Source organism: Periplaneta americana, chromosome 16 (assembly GCF_040183065.1).
Source record: "Periplaneta americana isolate PAMFEO1 chromosome 16, P.americana_PAMFEO1_priV1, whole genome shotgun sequence".
Lineage (NCBI taxonomy): Eukaryota > Metazoa > Arthropoda > Insecta > Blattodea > Blattidae > Periplaneta > Periplaneta americana.
The window spans coordinates 159,822,448-159,838,792 of record NC_091132.1 but is presented as its reverse complement, the minus strand read 5'-3'; positions in this window follow the sequence as shown (position 1 = coordinate 159,838,792).

Genomic DNA, 16,345 nt, shown 5'->3' with positions numbered 1-16,345 from the left:
TCCTCGACCATGAAAACGTCAACATACCTCTCTTTTAACGCATATTACTAATACGCACAGTGAGAAGGCGATGTCGATGGCAAATGATAATGTTCCCGAATAGGTTTAAGGTACGATGCATACCACCATAATTTTTTTTTTGTTTTATTGGGTTATTTTACGACGCTGTATCAACATCTAGGTTATTTAGCGTCTGAATGATATGAAGGGGATAATGCCTGTGAAATGAGTCCGGGGTCCAGCACCGAAAGTTACCCAGCATTTGCTCGTGTTTGGTTGAGGGAAAACCCTGGAAAAAGCCTCAACCAAGTATCTTGCCCCAACAGGGATTCGAACCCGGGCCACCTTGTTTCGTAGCCAGACGCGCTGACCGTTACTCCACAGGTGTGGACACCTCCATACAGAAAACAAGAAATTCAAATGCGGTATTTCGACAATAAAATGTATGGCAGACATTGGGTCCCTATTTCACTAATTTACAAATTAGATCCGTAACTCACTACAGCAAGAGCTATGAACTGCGTAATGTGTGCACACAGCTTAGCTTAGCTTACAAGATACTTTACTACTCAAGGAGAAGAACGTCCGTCCTTGGTACATCCATTACGCTGAATACCGAAGTTGTGTTACGCACTATAAATGAGTGAGTTAGAACATCTGTGCCAGAAAGCAGCGGCAAGAAAATCATCTTTTAATACTAACCAACAGAGGTCAGAAACAACTCGAAACATATTTTCTTGCACCAATCAGGGTCACACGTAGCAGCACATAAATCAAATTATGGGGGAGTGTTGCACCGGTTCATTCAAATAAGCGTTAAATTTGTGGATACGTGTAAATGCTCTGAAATATAAGCGTTTATTGTTTGATGTGTGTTATTATTCTTAGTACAGATGCAGCGAGATACTGGAGGCGGTTGGAGAAGCTCCGCATTAACACTGCTTATCATTGTAACCTAAACGCATTGTTCTGATGTTACTATGGAAACAATTTTCGAAATGAAATAGGGCAACCACACGTTTCCAATATTCGTTGCATAGATGTGTTCTTCATAGGAGTATATTTATTTCGCTGTTGCAATTTAAGTATTAATAAAGTAAGAAGACTAATAATTAAGTAAACATAAATAAAAGCAATATCAAATAAACGTATATAACCCACCGCTTGCAAACACAATCCAGCAAATTACCAACACGCTCTGAAAAAAACAGACCGATGCTAGTTGTAGGCTTATTTCTCTTACAGCTATATTGCTATGTATAGAAGAGTGAGAAAATAATCTTTGTCATTACTTTACATTGTACAATTTTTCTACCTGATAGATTGTTCTTAGTGCGAACAACAAATTCAACAGCAAATTTGTTTTTAGACTTCGCGTCCTGATTAGATTCACCTACCCGGAAATACGTGAATCGCTTATGTAGATGTTGGTTGGGCATAAATTTCATAAGTAGCGTAGGTGGAGACGGGTTACGGTTTGATTTACAGCGATCTCCTCTCTAAAGAGAAATAGATTCTTAACACTCTGAATACAAGCCACTTTCTTGCGCACAACGAACTCAGGAATAAGTTACGCGTGTTCCTGATAAATGTTGTGATTCACTCAATTCGTTTCAACAAACTTCATCCGTTAGTATTAACCAAATATATAAATATTCTTAAATGAAATGTCTGTGATGGAAACCTAATTAATTTTGTAGCTCAAACCCATGAAATAAAATTGTTACTTTAATTGAACCTTAAATCTACACATCGAATGGTTTACTACAGGGATATCATTTTATTTTTACTTCAAATTTTATTGCACCTGAGTTTTCGAATATACTTCACTCCCACCCCTTCTACTAATGAAGTTCAACCGTCCTCCACACAGAACCAAGACCGCCTTAAATAATTAATTATCTATTATATAATATCTTATATTAATTAAACAAACCGATATTTACCATTTATATTGTTATCGTTCTTTAGTGATGCTGTATAAATAATATTGAAATTATTTATATTCTGTTAACTTTCTTAAGCGACATAAATAACATAAATTTAATATTAGGTTTGGAACAATACAGTTGCATAATACTGGTGTTAGTTTTTTTCTTTTTATATTATTATATTATACTATCTTCAAACACAATAACATGAAAAGCAGTGACGAGGAAATGAACCTCAGTCGTTTACATCTAAATTCCGACGTTTTTCCGACTGAACTACGAGGGCACAAGTAAAGAAACATTTGCGGAAAAAGTGGCCCAATCCCCCTCCAAGATTTTCTGACGATTTGTACAAGTTCGTCCAGGATGCGAGGGGAAAAGGCTAATTGGGATTTCTCGGTTCTGATCAGGTCAAAAATCCTGATAGAACTAACATTTAACACTTGCGGTGAATTTCGGTGAAGTCCGGAGGGCCCAATTAGTCAAATCCACTCTCTCACCGCCAAGCTTGGGCCCCTGGGATCTATTAAGATGCGAAAGAGACAGTGGTGTGCGGAAAGCAATGGGAAGTTAGCGCATTTATCCTTCCCAAGAAAAATCGCAAAGGAAGCTTTTAGCAGAAAAAGGAGGAACTTCTGGGGACCTCTGGAAAAAGAACTAAGGAATAGACTAGTGAAGTGTTTTGTGTGGAGTGTGGCACTGTGTGAGGAAAAAACGTGGACATTACGATGAAATGAAGAGAAACGAATAGAAGCATTTGAAATGTGGATGTGGAGAAAAATGAAACGTGTGGTGAACAGACAGAATAAGAAATGCAGCTGTGTTGGAAAAAGTGGATGAAGAAAGAATGATGGTGAAACTGATTAGAAAGAGAAAAAGGAATTGGTTGGGTCACTGGTTGAGAGGAAACTGCCTACTGAGGGATGCACTGGAAGGAATGGTGAACGGGAGAAGAGTTCGGGGCAGAAGAAATCAAATAATAGACGACATTAAGATATGTGGATTATGTGCGGAGACTAAGAGGAAGACAGAAAATAGGACAGATTGGAGAATGTTGGGTTTGCATTGAAGGACCTGCCCATTTATGTATGTCCCATGGTGGAAGAATACTGGCGAGGCGGTGCGCAGCTATCGTCCCCTCTCACTTGCACAGATGACGTCACGCTGGGACCAATATCCAGCCTTGCCTTCAGTAAAGCATTACATTGAGGCGGTTCTGATCTTGATTATGTTACTCGAAGGCATCGTTGATGAAAATAAATATTTGTTACGGGACATTATAATTATGAACAATGATAATATGCTGATGATACAGCAATAACTCTGTGCACTTACTTACTGGCTTTTAAGGAACCCGGAGGTTCATTGCCGCCCTCACATAAGCCCGCCATTGGTCGCTATCCTGAGCAAAATTAATCCAGTCTCTATCATCATATCCCACCTCCCTCAAATCCATTGTAATATTATCCTCCCATCTACGTCTCGGTCTCCCCAAAGGTCTTTTTCCCTCCGGTCTCCCAACTAACACTCTATATGTATTTCTGGATTCGCCCATACGTGCTACATGACCTTTACTATGCCTAAAGCCGACATTAGGGAGTATTTTCCAGTCTTTTTGCATCCTACCTCGAATGGGGATCACTTCAAACTACAGATTTTAATTTCTCAACTTGGAGTTTTAAAGCAGAACAAGCTTGCATTGAATGAGAGGACACTGGATAAAATCTACTGGTCGTTTCTCGTCACAATAGAAGCGTGTATTAGAATAGTACCAACTAAATATAAATATCTCTAATATTTATATACGGAGAGCTGTGAAAATGAGGACACACAAAGTAGAAGAGGGGATAAGCAAAGTGAAGTAGTCGGTCTGCATGGCGCAGACGGTCGAGTGCTATTCGCTTTATGACTCTTAATACACATCAAAAAATATTACACTTTGAACAATTTAAATTGTTTAATTAAACTCAATTTGTGAGTCTCATTGTAACTGTATACGCGTTACTACCGCTTGTTATATTGTAGCCTATGCAATGCAATTCCTCCCATGTGAAGTAGAGGAACATGTAATCTCCTATGTGAATATTAAGCATATATTTTTGTAGTTGTGACACGCTGGCTTATTAAGCGTAGATTATTGTTATCAATTATGTAGTCTGACTGCACAGAGATTGTATTTAAATGTGTAGAATAAATAAATGAACAAAATCCCACTAATAAATGTGTTTATTCTTCCTACTGAAAAAAATTATGTTTTGCACATAGGAGATATTGTAGGAACAACGACGATAATGTTTTTGTTACATTCATCTTAAGCCAGAGCACGGCGGGTACAGGGTTGAGGGCGATCTCCTCGTGACTGCCATCTGTGCTGCAGGGAAGAGTGTTGCCGTCTGTTGCAACTGCTACTGAATTCACTGCGATATAGCGATCTTTCCTACGAACAAAATCGATTTCTTACTAAATAAAAATAAAGAAATGGAGAAGGAAGCTTCTGTTCTTTTAATCTTAAGCACTTAGTGCGTGAACTTACTGTTATCGAACATCTTCCACCCTGTATGAATTTTTGTACCACCTTTCACAGTTGAGATGCAGCTCTTCGCTTGTTTCATTCCGTATGAACTGAAACAACCCAGAACTCACCACGTGGAGGTGGCTGCATGTCGAGTTCCGCCCTGCCCATCCCAACCTCCCTACCATTGGGCAGTGCATTCAATTTTTGTGGTTCGCAATTTTTGTATTTTTTTTTATTTTTTATTTATTTATTTTTTTTTACATTTGGTTTTATTTAACGACGCTCGCAAAAGCAGGGGTTATATCAGCGTCGCCGATGTGCCGGAATTTTGTCCCGCAGGAGTTCTTTTACATGCCAGTAAATGTACTGACATGAGCCTGTCGCATTTAAGCACACTGAAATGCCATCGACCTGGCCGGGGATCGAACCCGCAACCTTGGGAGTAGAAGGCCAGCGCTATACCAACTCGCCAACCAGTTCGACTATATATAGGCCTAAATGTTATGTTTTTTATTTAACGACGCTCGCAAAAGGAGGGGATATCAGCGTCGCCGGTGTGCCGGAATTTTGTCCCGCAGGAGTTCTTTTCCATGCCAGTAAATGTACTGACATGAGCCTGTCGCATTTAAGCACACTTAAATGCCATCGACCTGGCCCGGGATCGAATCCGCAACCTTGGGCAGAGAAGGCCAGCGCTATACCAACTCGCCAACCAGGTCGACCAGAATTTGGATCGAGGACCGCAGCCGCGGAAGTGTTCCCCTACTTCCGTTCAGACGGTTTTCTAGAATACTCGAAAACTTTTTCCAAAGCTTCCTCGTTCGGGGTTTTTTTCCAAAGTCGAAAGGGTTTCAAATGGTCTCTGTTCCTCCGACATCATGCCAGAGTCAGAGTCGTCACTGTCATCCTGCCGACTTGACTGGGGAGGACTGTCGTCTGTATTGTGTGGGGGGTAGTGTCAGTGCCTAGGCCGTCCGCTGTAGAAGGTCCCGCCATCGCTTCCCCCTGAGGGTCCTCAGGAGGAAGGTCAAACGTGACCCTCGGGCGCGGTCGGTCGGCCCCCTGGTCTTTCTCAGTACCCCTGAGGATACCATGGGGGGGAGGCGGGGGTAGTGGCGGTACTGGTGTAGGTGGTGAAGATGGCGGTGGGTGTGTGCGGCGTGAGCGGCGTGATCGTCGTCTCACTTGTTGTGGGTGTATTTCAGTGCAGGGGGGAGCATAAAAGTATTTGAATTTTGTACAGTACCGAGGGTATGTTGGGGAAGGCTCAGGCGATGAAGGCGGAGGGACAGGCTCAGGGGGCGTGGAGGCACCCCTCCTGTCCCCTGGACTGCCACTACTCCAGAGGTAGTAGCCCCCCAGCCCTATCGCCCCAACGATCCCCACAATTTTGACCAAATCGGGCTTTCCGAACGAAAAACGGGGCCCGCCTTCCGCTACCGCTGGTCCATCCTTCCGCGGTCCAACCGCATACGCAGGTCTTCCCGCCGTCTGGAAGGCTCCCATACGAGAGCCCCCAGCAAATGCAGCTGCCCCCGTGAAGGGATAGCCTCCCTTCTTCAGCAAATGAAACGCAGTTCGCATTCCGAACATACCGAACTATTCTTCCGAGAAAAGCAAACCACAGTGTTTCCATGGAAACGATCCGTCTTGTCGTGTCTGTCGGCCATTGTTGATGACGTCGGCACGACAATACGCAAGCGCACGAGTACGTTGAAATACCGATACAATACAAGATGCGAACGTTTTCACATCTTCTATCTTTAAGATATTATTATTTCTTACATTTATATTAGAAAAGAAGATTAGGCCTATTATTTTATATCTTGACGTGTATTAAATACTGACAAATAGAAATTGAATAATATTTATTAGAATTCAGTTTGCTTACTAATACATAAATAGTATACCAAGATGTGTTGCTACTCTTTCTTTACTTCATGCAGTGATACATGTAACAGGACTTCTGTCTTGTGTAAGCATTTCATGTTCTAGCGCGTTATTTTGTTTATTTATTTACTTATTTATATGTTTATTAATTTTTAATAACTTATTGTTTTGTTTTAATTATTTACTTATTTATTTATTCATTTATTCACTAATTTATCTATTTATTAATTCATTTATTCCCTCCTTCATTTACTTTTTGTTTTATTTAATCTGGCAGAGCTGCCATCAGGCCTTCTCTACCACTACATCTCAAGAATGCAAATAGACATATACAAGAAACAAATGCAGAAAGAAGAGACAAATAAAAAATTGAAATAAAATTACAGATACTTATAAAAAAAAAGCACAAGTGCAAGAAGAATGAGAGAAATATCACAATCTTCACAAAACGTACCAATGCAGTATATATTAGTGATTAAGAAAAATGATTAAATATCTAGAAGTAGTCTACGTAGCTGACTGTGCAAATGTAAAGTGGAACAAAAAGGTTACAATTTGCAGGAAGCTAGAGTACTCAGTTCACTGCATTGCACTCTACACAGTGGGGTGACGGACAGCGTAATGAACGGATCCTGGTTCAAATCCTGGTTGGGCTTTTTCCGGGGTCTTCCCTCAGCCATTTGAAGCAGAATTCAGCGTAGGACCTCGAACTCCTTTGGCCAAATTGTTGGTCTCGCCTGCTATATCAATAAAGATATGCCGTTGATTTTCAAGTTCATTGTAAACAGCTGTTTTGTGATCCCATAAATGTTGCAGTTTCGTTGAAGATTCGGAATGTCTGCTACAGTAGAATTTGTACGTGCACACACTCACCTTGTTGGTTTTCAAGGTTTATTTATTAATATTATTTATTTTGTAATAAATTAGTTATAAACATGTTTCTTTTCACTTCGTATTTACAGGATTTAAAGTTTACTGAGTTTAGGCTGATTGGCACATATTTAATAGGTAAAGATGTGTTTTGTTACGTATTATGTTGAAGATATGTTTCTGCATTTTTCATAGAGTTACTGTATGAACATCAACGCTATAATCTGAGGCGGTGTAGAAAATGTGTTGCATTGTTATTTTAAAAGTCTTGAATATCCTTAAATATCAGTCCTATCAAAATGTTGCATAGAATGAAACTATCGGAAATCATTTTTAAAGAAACATTTGTGATGTAACATTTTTTACAAAAATCAATAATAAGCGAGATATTTCGATTTATTTCATTCAGGCCCACTTATAACCCCCCTTTTGAATAAAGTATTTTGAATGCCATATAGCCTAAAATCTAAGCTACAACGAACTTAACTTATATTTGAATTTTCATCGAAATCCGTTCAGCCATTATCACGTGAAAAGTTAACAAAAATGCAGACAGACAGACAGACATACAAACAAAAATTTCAGAAAAGCGACTTTCGGTTTCAGGATGGTTAATTACACATGTTGGGGCCAAGTGTTTTTGGTAAAGCGTAAATTACCAGAAAAATTTCGGTTACAGATTTATTATTGGTATAGAATAGATAGTTTATATTAAAACCTCTTCTTCACAGCATTGCAGTTAATGGTGAGAATCTAGTGCCGGGTTGCTGCGACAATATCGCGCAAGATGAGCAGCAGCCTGCTGACAAGGAGCTGCAGAGATGCGATGTTTGTGGAAAGTGTTTCTCAGGACCAGTGCAGCTCAAAAGTCACGCAAGTGTTCACACGGGCGAAGCGCCTTTCATTTGCGATGTCTGTGGAAAACACTTCTCGCTAGTGGAGAATCTAAGAAGACATACGAACGTTCACACGGGCCAGAGGCCATTCAGTTGCGTTGTGTGTGGGAAAAATTTTACGAATCGAGATATCTCAAAGAGCATACAAGGAGACATACAGGCGAGAAGCCATTCAATTGCAATATTTGTTTAAAAAGTTTCTCTTTTTCGCATAGTCTGAGAGGGCATAAATGCACGGAAGCCGTTGAAAAGCAATGCAGTTGTAATGTGTGTGGAAAATACTATTCGAATTCCGTCCTTCTCAAAAGGGATGTTGCACGCACACACGCCGTCGATAAAACGTTCAGTTGTTATGTTTGTGGTAATTGTTATTCTTATTTGGAAAGTCTAAACGCCATGTTCTCACACACACGAGAGAGAAGCCGTTCGTATGCCATTTTTGTGAAAAATCCTTCGTTGTATCAGCGTCACTAAAAATACATTTGCGCGTACATACAGGCGAGAAGCCATACAAGTGCAATCTCTGTGGTAAGAGTTCCGGAACTCTGTCTAATCTTAAAAGGCATTTATGTTTGTGCGAGATCGTGCGTATTTGCTTGTTTTCCGCACAGAACCAATACGCGGTAAGTGTGAAATACCACATTCAGTATTCCCAACGTAACACACATAACAAATTCCCTCTTCTTTCCGCTTATGCGTCACATACATTTTACTGCTTTAGGCTTTGAACATATTATTTTTTAGAGACGTTTAACTTAGTAATAATTATAAATTGGAAACTTACCACTGCAATTTCACCTAAATTGCAATGTTAATTATTGTTTTTAAATATTTGCAAAAATTAAGTAAAGGCTACTATTCCACGAAAATTATTGCATTCCTTATACACATAACATTAAGGAAGGCGTGAAAAAATCAACAAGATTCCAGATGCCGATGTTATTACTGCAATATGTTGTATAAATAATATTGTTAAAATATTAAAATGAAAAATAAATCATTACATAACCTTACCGTCTGTTTTAAGTTCGCATTTATAGACAGGGGGAAAAAAAAGTCACGTATGTCACGGCCTGCTGGAGTATAGTAAACACAGGAACTATTTTATAGCAACAGTGTTGAAGAAAATTATTTTTGTGTTCCGAAGTTGCCGTCATTAAACAGAAACAATCATGGAAATTTCATTGCAACTAATTAGAAATTCGTCTTTCAGGTATATAACAAACGATCTTCGCACAAAATAATGTACGATACACGAGCGGTATGTTTGTTTTGATGTTCTCGGAAATTAAAAAAGCTCAACTACGTTTCGCTTTTTCAATCTTTTCCTCGACCATGAAAACGTCAACATACCTCTCTTTTAACGCATATTACTAATACGCACAGTGAGAAGGCGATGTCGATGGCAAATGATAATGTTCCCGAATAGGTTTAAGGTACGATGCATACCACCATAATTTTTTTTTTGTTTTATTGGGTTATTTTACGACGCTGTATCAACATCTAGGTTATTTAGCGTCTGAATGATATGAAGGGGATAATGCCTGTGAAATGAGTCCGGGGTCCAGCACCGAAAGTTACCCAGCATTTGCTCGTGTTTGGTTGAGGGAAAACCCTGGAAAAAGCCTCAACCAAGTATCTTGCCCCAACAGGGATTCGAACCCGGGCCACCTTGTTTCGTAGCCAGACGCGCTGACCGTTACTCCACAGGTGTGGACACCTCCATACAGAAAACAAGAAATTCAAATGCGGTATTTCGACAATAAAATGTATGGCAGACATTGGGTCCCTATTTCACTAATTTACAAATTAGATCCGTAGCTCACTACAGCAAGAGCTATGAACTGCGTAATGTGTGCACACAGCTTAGCTTAGCTTACAAGATACTTTACTACTCAAGGAGAAGAACGTCCGTCCTTGGTACATCCATTACGCTGAATACCGAAGTTGTGTTACGCACTATAAATGAGTGAGTTAGAACATCTGTGCCAGAAAGCAGCGGCAAGAAAACCATCTTTTAATACTAACCAACAGAGGTCAGAAACAACTCGAAACATATTTTCTTGCACCAATCAGGGTCACACGTAGCAGCACATAAATCAAATTATGGGGGAGTGTTGCACCGGTTCATTCAAATAAGCGTTAAATTTGTGGATACGTGTAAATGCTCTGAAATATAAGCGTTTATTGTTTGATGTGTGTTATTATTCTTAGTACAGATGCAGCGAGATACTGGAGGCGGTTGGAGAAGCTCCGCATTAACACTGCTTATCATTGTAACCTAAACGCATTGTTCTGATGTTACTATGGAAACAATTTTCGAAATGAAATAGGGCAACCACACGTTTCCAATATTCGTTGCATAGATGTGTTCTTCATAGGAGTATATTTATTTCGCTGTTGCAATTTAAGTATTAATAAAGTAAGAAGACTAATAATTAAGTAAACATAAATAAAAGCAATATCAAATAAACGTATATAACCCACCGCTTGCAAACACAATCCAGCAAATTACCAACACGCTCTGAAAAAAACAGACCGATGCTAGTTGTAGGCTTATTTCTCTTACAGCTATATTGCTATGTATAGAAGAGTGAGAAAATAATCTTTGTCATTACTTTACATTGTACAATTTTTCTACCTGATAGATTGTTCTTAGTGCGAACAACAAATTCAACAGCAAATTTGTTTTTAGACTTCGCGTCCTGATTAGATTCACCTACCCGGAAATACGTGAATCGCTTATGTAGATGTTGGTTGGGCATAAATTTCATAAGTAGCGTAGGTGGAGACGGGTTACGGTTTGATTTACAGCGATCTCCTCTCTAAAGAGAAATAGATTCTTAACACTCTGAATACAAGCCACTTTCTTGCGCACAACGAACTCAGGAATAAGTTACGCGTGTTCCTGATAAATGTTGTGATTCACTCAATTCGTTTCAACAAACTTCATCCGTTAGTATTAACCAAATATATAAATATTCTTAAATGAAATGTCTGTGATGGAAACCTAATTAATTTTGTAGCTCAAACCCATGAAATAAAATTGTTACTTTAATTGAACCATAAATCTACACATCGAATGGTTTACTACAGGGATATCATTTTATTTTTACTTCAAATTTTATTGCACCTGAGTTTTCGAATATACTTCACTCCCACCCCTTCTACTAATGAAGTTCAACCGTCCTCCACACAGAACCAAGACCGCCTTAAATAATTAATTATCTATTATATAATATCTTATATTAATTAAACAAACCGATATTTACCATTTATATTGTTATCGTTCTTTAGTGATGCTGTATAAATAATATTGAAATTATTTATATTCTGTTAACTTTCTTAAGCGACATAAATAACATAAATTTAATATTAGGTTTGGAACAATACAGTTGCATAATACTGGTGTTAGTTTTTTTCTTTTTATATTATTATATTATACTATCTTCAAACACAATAACATGAAAAGCAGTGACGAGGAAATGAACCTCAGTCGTTTACATCTAAATTCCGACGTTTTTCCGACTGAACTACGAGGGCACAAGTAAAGAAACATTTGCGGAAAAAGTGGCCCAATCCCCCTCCAAGATTTTCTGACGATTTGTACAAGTTCGTCCAGGATGCGAGGGGAAAAGGCTAATTGGGATTTCTCGGTTCTGATCAGGTCAAAAATCCTGATAGAACTAACATTTAACACTTGCGGTGAATTTCGGTGAAGTCCGGAGGGCCCAATTAGTCAAATCCACTCTCTCACCGCCAAGCTTGGGCCCCTGGGATCTATTAAGATGCGAAAGAGACAGTGGTGTGCGGAAAGCAATGGGAAGTTAGCGCATTTATCCTTCCCAAGAAAAATCGCAAAGGAAGCTTTTAACAGAAAAAGGAGGAACTTTTGGGGACCTCTGGGAAAAGAACTAAGGAATAGACTAGTGAAGTGTTTTGTGTGGAGTGTGGCACTGTGTGAGGAAAAAACGTGGACATTACGATGAAATGAAGAGAAACGAATAGAAGCATTTGAAATGTGGATGTGGAGAAAAATGAAACGTGTGGTGAACAGACAGAATAAGAAATGCAGCTGTGTTGGAAAAAGTGGATGAAGAAAGAATGATGGTGAAACTGATTAGAAAGAGAAAAAGGAATTGGTTGGGTCACTGGTTGAGAGGAAACTGCCTACTGAGGGATGCACTGGAAGGAATGGTGAACGGGAGAAGAGTTCGGGGCAGAAGAAATCAAATAATAGACGACATTAAGATATGTGGATTATGTGCGGAGACTAAGAGGAAGACAGAAAATAGGACAGATTGGAGAATGTTGGGTTTGCATTGAAGGACCTGCCCATTTATGTATGTCCCATGGTGGAAGAATACTGGCGAGGCGGTGCGCAGCTATCGTCCCCTCTCACTTGCACAGATGACGTCACGCTGGGACCAATATCCAGCCTTGCCTTCAGTAAAGCATTACATTGAGGCGGTTCTGATCTTGATTATGTTACTCGAAGGCATCGTTGATGAAAATAAATATTTGTTACGGGACATTATAATTATGAACAATGATAATATGCTGATGATACAGCAATAACTCTGTGCACTTACTTACTGGCTTTTAAGGAACCCGGAGGTTCATTGCCGCCCTCACATAAGCCCGCCATTGGTCGCTATCCTGAGCAAAATTAATCCAGTCTCTATCATCATATCCCACCTCCCTCAAATCCATTGTAATATTATCCTCCCATCTACGTCTCGGTCTCCCCAAAGGTCTTTTTCCCTCCGGTCTCCCAACTAACACTCTATATGTATTTCTGGATTCGCCCATACGTGCTACATGACCTTTACTATGCCTAAAGCCGACATTAGGGAGTATTTTCCAGTCTTTTTGCATCCTACCTCGAATGGGGATCACTTCAAACTACAGATTTTAATTTCTCAACTTGGAGTTTTAAAGCAGAACAAGCTTGCATTGAATGAGAGGACACTGGATAAAATCTACTGGTCGTTTCTCGTCACAATAGAAGCGTGTATTAGAATAGTACCAACTAAATATAAATATCTCTAATATTTATATACGGAGAGCTGTGAAAATGAGGACACACAAAGTAGAAGAGGGGATAAGCAAAGTGAAGTAGTCGGTCTGCATGGCGCAGACGGTCGAGTGCTATTCGCTTTATGACTCTTAATACACATCAAAAAATATTACACTTTGAACAATTTAAATTGTTTAATTAAACTCAATTTGTGAGTCTCATTGTAACTGTATACGCGTTACTACCGCTTGTTATATTGTAGCCTATGCAATGCAATTCCTCCCATGTGAAGTAGAGGAACATGTAATCTCCTATGTGAATATTAAGCATATATTTTTGTAGTTGTGACACGCTGGCTTATTAAGCGTAGATTATTGTTATCAATTATGTAGTCTGACTGCACAGAGATTGTATTTAAATGTGTAGAATAAATAAATGAACAAAATCCCACTAATAAATGTGTTTATTCTTCCTACTGAAAAAAATTATGTTTTGCACATAGGAGATATTGTAGGAACAACGACGATAATGTTTTTGTTACATTCATCTTAAGCCAGAGCACGGCGGGTACAGGGTTGAGGGCGATCTCCTCCTGACTGCCATCTGTGCTGCAGGGAAGAGTGTTGCCGTCTGTTGCAACTGCTACTGAATTCACTGCGATATAGCGATCTTTCCTACGAACAAAATCGATTTCTTACTAAATAAAAATAAAGAAATGGAGAAGGAAGCTTCTGTTCTTTTAATCTTAAGCACTTAGTGCGTGAACTTACTGTTATCGAACATCTTCCACCCTGTATGAATTTTTGTACCACCTTTCACAGTTGAGATGCAGCTCTTCGCTTGTTTCATTCCGTATGAACTGAAACAACCCAGAACTCACCACGTGGAGGTGGCTGCATGTCGAGTTCCGCCCTGCCCATCCCAACCTCCCTACCATTGGGCAGTGCATTCAATTTTTGTGGTTTGCAATTTTTGTATTTTTTTTTATTTTTTATTTATTTTTTTTTTTTACATTTGGTTTTATTTAACGACGCTCGCAAAAGCAGGGGTTATATCAGCGTCGCCGGTGTGCCGGAATTTTGTCCCGCAGGAGTTCTTTTACATGCCAGTAAATGTACTGACATGAGCCTGTCGCATTTAAGCACACTTAAATGCCATCGACCTGGCCGGGGATCGAACTCGCAAACTTGGGCGTAGAAGGCCAGCGCTATACCAACTCGCCAACCAGGTCGACAATATATAGGCCTAAATGTTATTTTTTTTTTATTTAACGACTCTCGCAAAAGGAGGGGATATCAGCGTCGCCGGTGTGCCGGAATTTTGTCCCGCAGGAGTTCTTTTCCATGCCAGTAAATGTACTGACATGAGCCTGTCGCATTTAAGCACACTTAAATGCCATCGACCTGGCCCGGGATCGAATCCGCAACCTTGGGCAGAGAAGGCCAGCGCTATACCAACTCGCCAACCAGGTCGACTGCATAAAATGTTATGTTTTTTATTTAACGACGCTCGCAACTGCAGAGGTTATATCAGCGTCGCCGGTGTGCCGGAATTTTGTCCCGCAGGAGTTCTTTTACACGCCAGTAAATCTACTGACATGAGCCTGTCGCATTTAAGCACACTTAAATGCCATCGACCTGGCCCGGGATCGAATCCGCAAACTTGGGCAGAGAAGGCCAGCGCTATACCAACTCGCCAACCAGGTCGACCAGAATTTGGATCCAGGACCGCAGCCGCGGAAGTGTTCCCCTACTTCCGTTCAGACGGTTTTCTAGAATACTCGAAAACTTTTTCCAAAGCTTCCTCGTTCGGGGTTTTTTTCCAAAGTCGAAAGGGTTCAAATGGTCTCTGTTCCTCCGACATCATGCCTGAGTCAGAGTCGTCACTGTCATCCTGCCGACTTGACTGGGGAGGACTATCGTCTGTATTGTGTGGGGGGGGTAGTGTCAGTGCCTAGGCCACCCGCTGTAGAAGGTTCCGCCATCGCTTCCCCCTGAGGGTCCTCAGGAGGAAGGTCAAACGTGACCCTCGGGCGCGGACGGTCGGCCCCCTGGTCTTTCTCAGTACTCCTGAGAATCCCATGGGGGGGAGGCGGGGGTAGTGGCGGTACTGGTGTAGGTGGCGAAGATGGCGGTGGGTGTGTGCGGCGTGAGCGGCGTGATCGTCGTCTCACTTGTTGTGGATGTATTTCAGTGCAGGGGGGAGCATAAAAGTATTTGAATTTTGTACAGTACCGGGGGTGTGTTGGGGAAGGCTGAGGCGATGAAGACGGAGGGACAGGCTCAGGGGGCGTGGAGGCACCCCTGGTGACCCCTGGACTGCCACTACTCCAGAGGTAGTAGCCCCCCACCCCTATCGCCCCAACCATCCCCACAATTTTGAAGAAATCGTGCTTACCGAACGAAAATCGGGGTCCGCCTTCCGCACCCGCAGGTCCTTCCTTCCGCGGTCCAACCGCATACGCAGGTCTTCCCGCCGTCTGGAAGGCTCCCGTACGAGAGCCCCCAGCAAATGCAGCTGCCCCCGTGAAGGGATAGCCTCCCTTCTTCAGCAAAAGAAACGCAGATCGCATTCCGGACATACCGAACTATTCTTCCGAGAAAAGCAAACCACAGTGTTTCCATGGAAACGATCCGTCTTGTCGTTTCTGTCGGCCATTGTTGATGACGTCGGCACGACAATACCCAGGCGCGTGAGTACGTTGAAATACCGATACAATAAAAGATGCGAACGTTTTCACATCTTCTATCTTTAAGATATTATTATTCCTTACATTTATATTAGAAAAGGAGATTAGGCCTATTATTTTATATCTTGACGAGTATTAAATACTGACAAATAGAAATTGAATCATATTTATTATAATTCAGTTTGCTAATACATAAATAGTATACCAAGATGTGTTGCTACTCTTTCTTTATTTCAGACAGTGATACATGTAACAGGACTTCTGTCTTGTTTAAGCATTTCATGTTCTAGCGCGTTATTTTGTTTATTTATTTACTTATTTATGTGTTTATTAATTATTTAATAACTTATTTTTACATACTTAATTATTTCTTAGTTTTAATTATTTACTTATTTATTTATTCATTTATTCACTAATTTATCTATTTATTTATTCATTTATTCATTTACTTTTCTATTTATTTAATCTGGCGGATTTGCCATCAGGCCTTCTCTACCACTACATCTCAAGAATACAAATAAACATATACAAGAA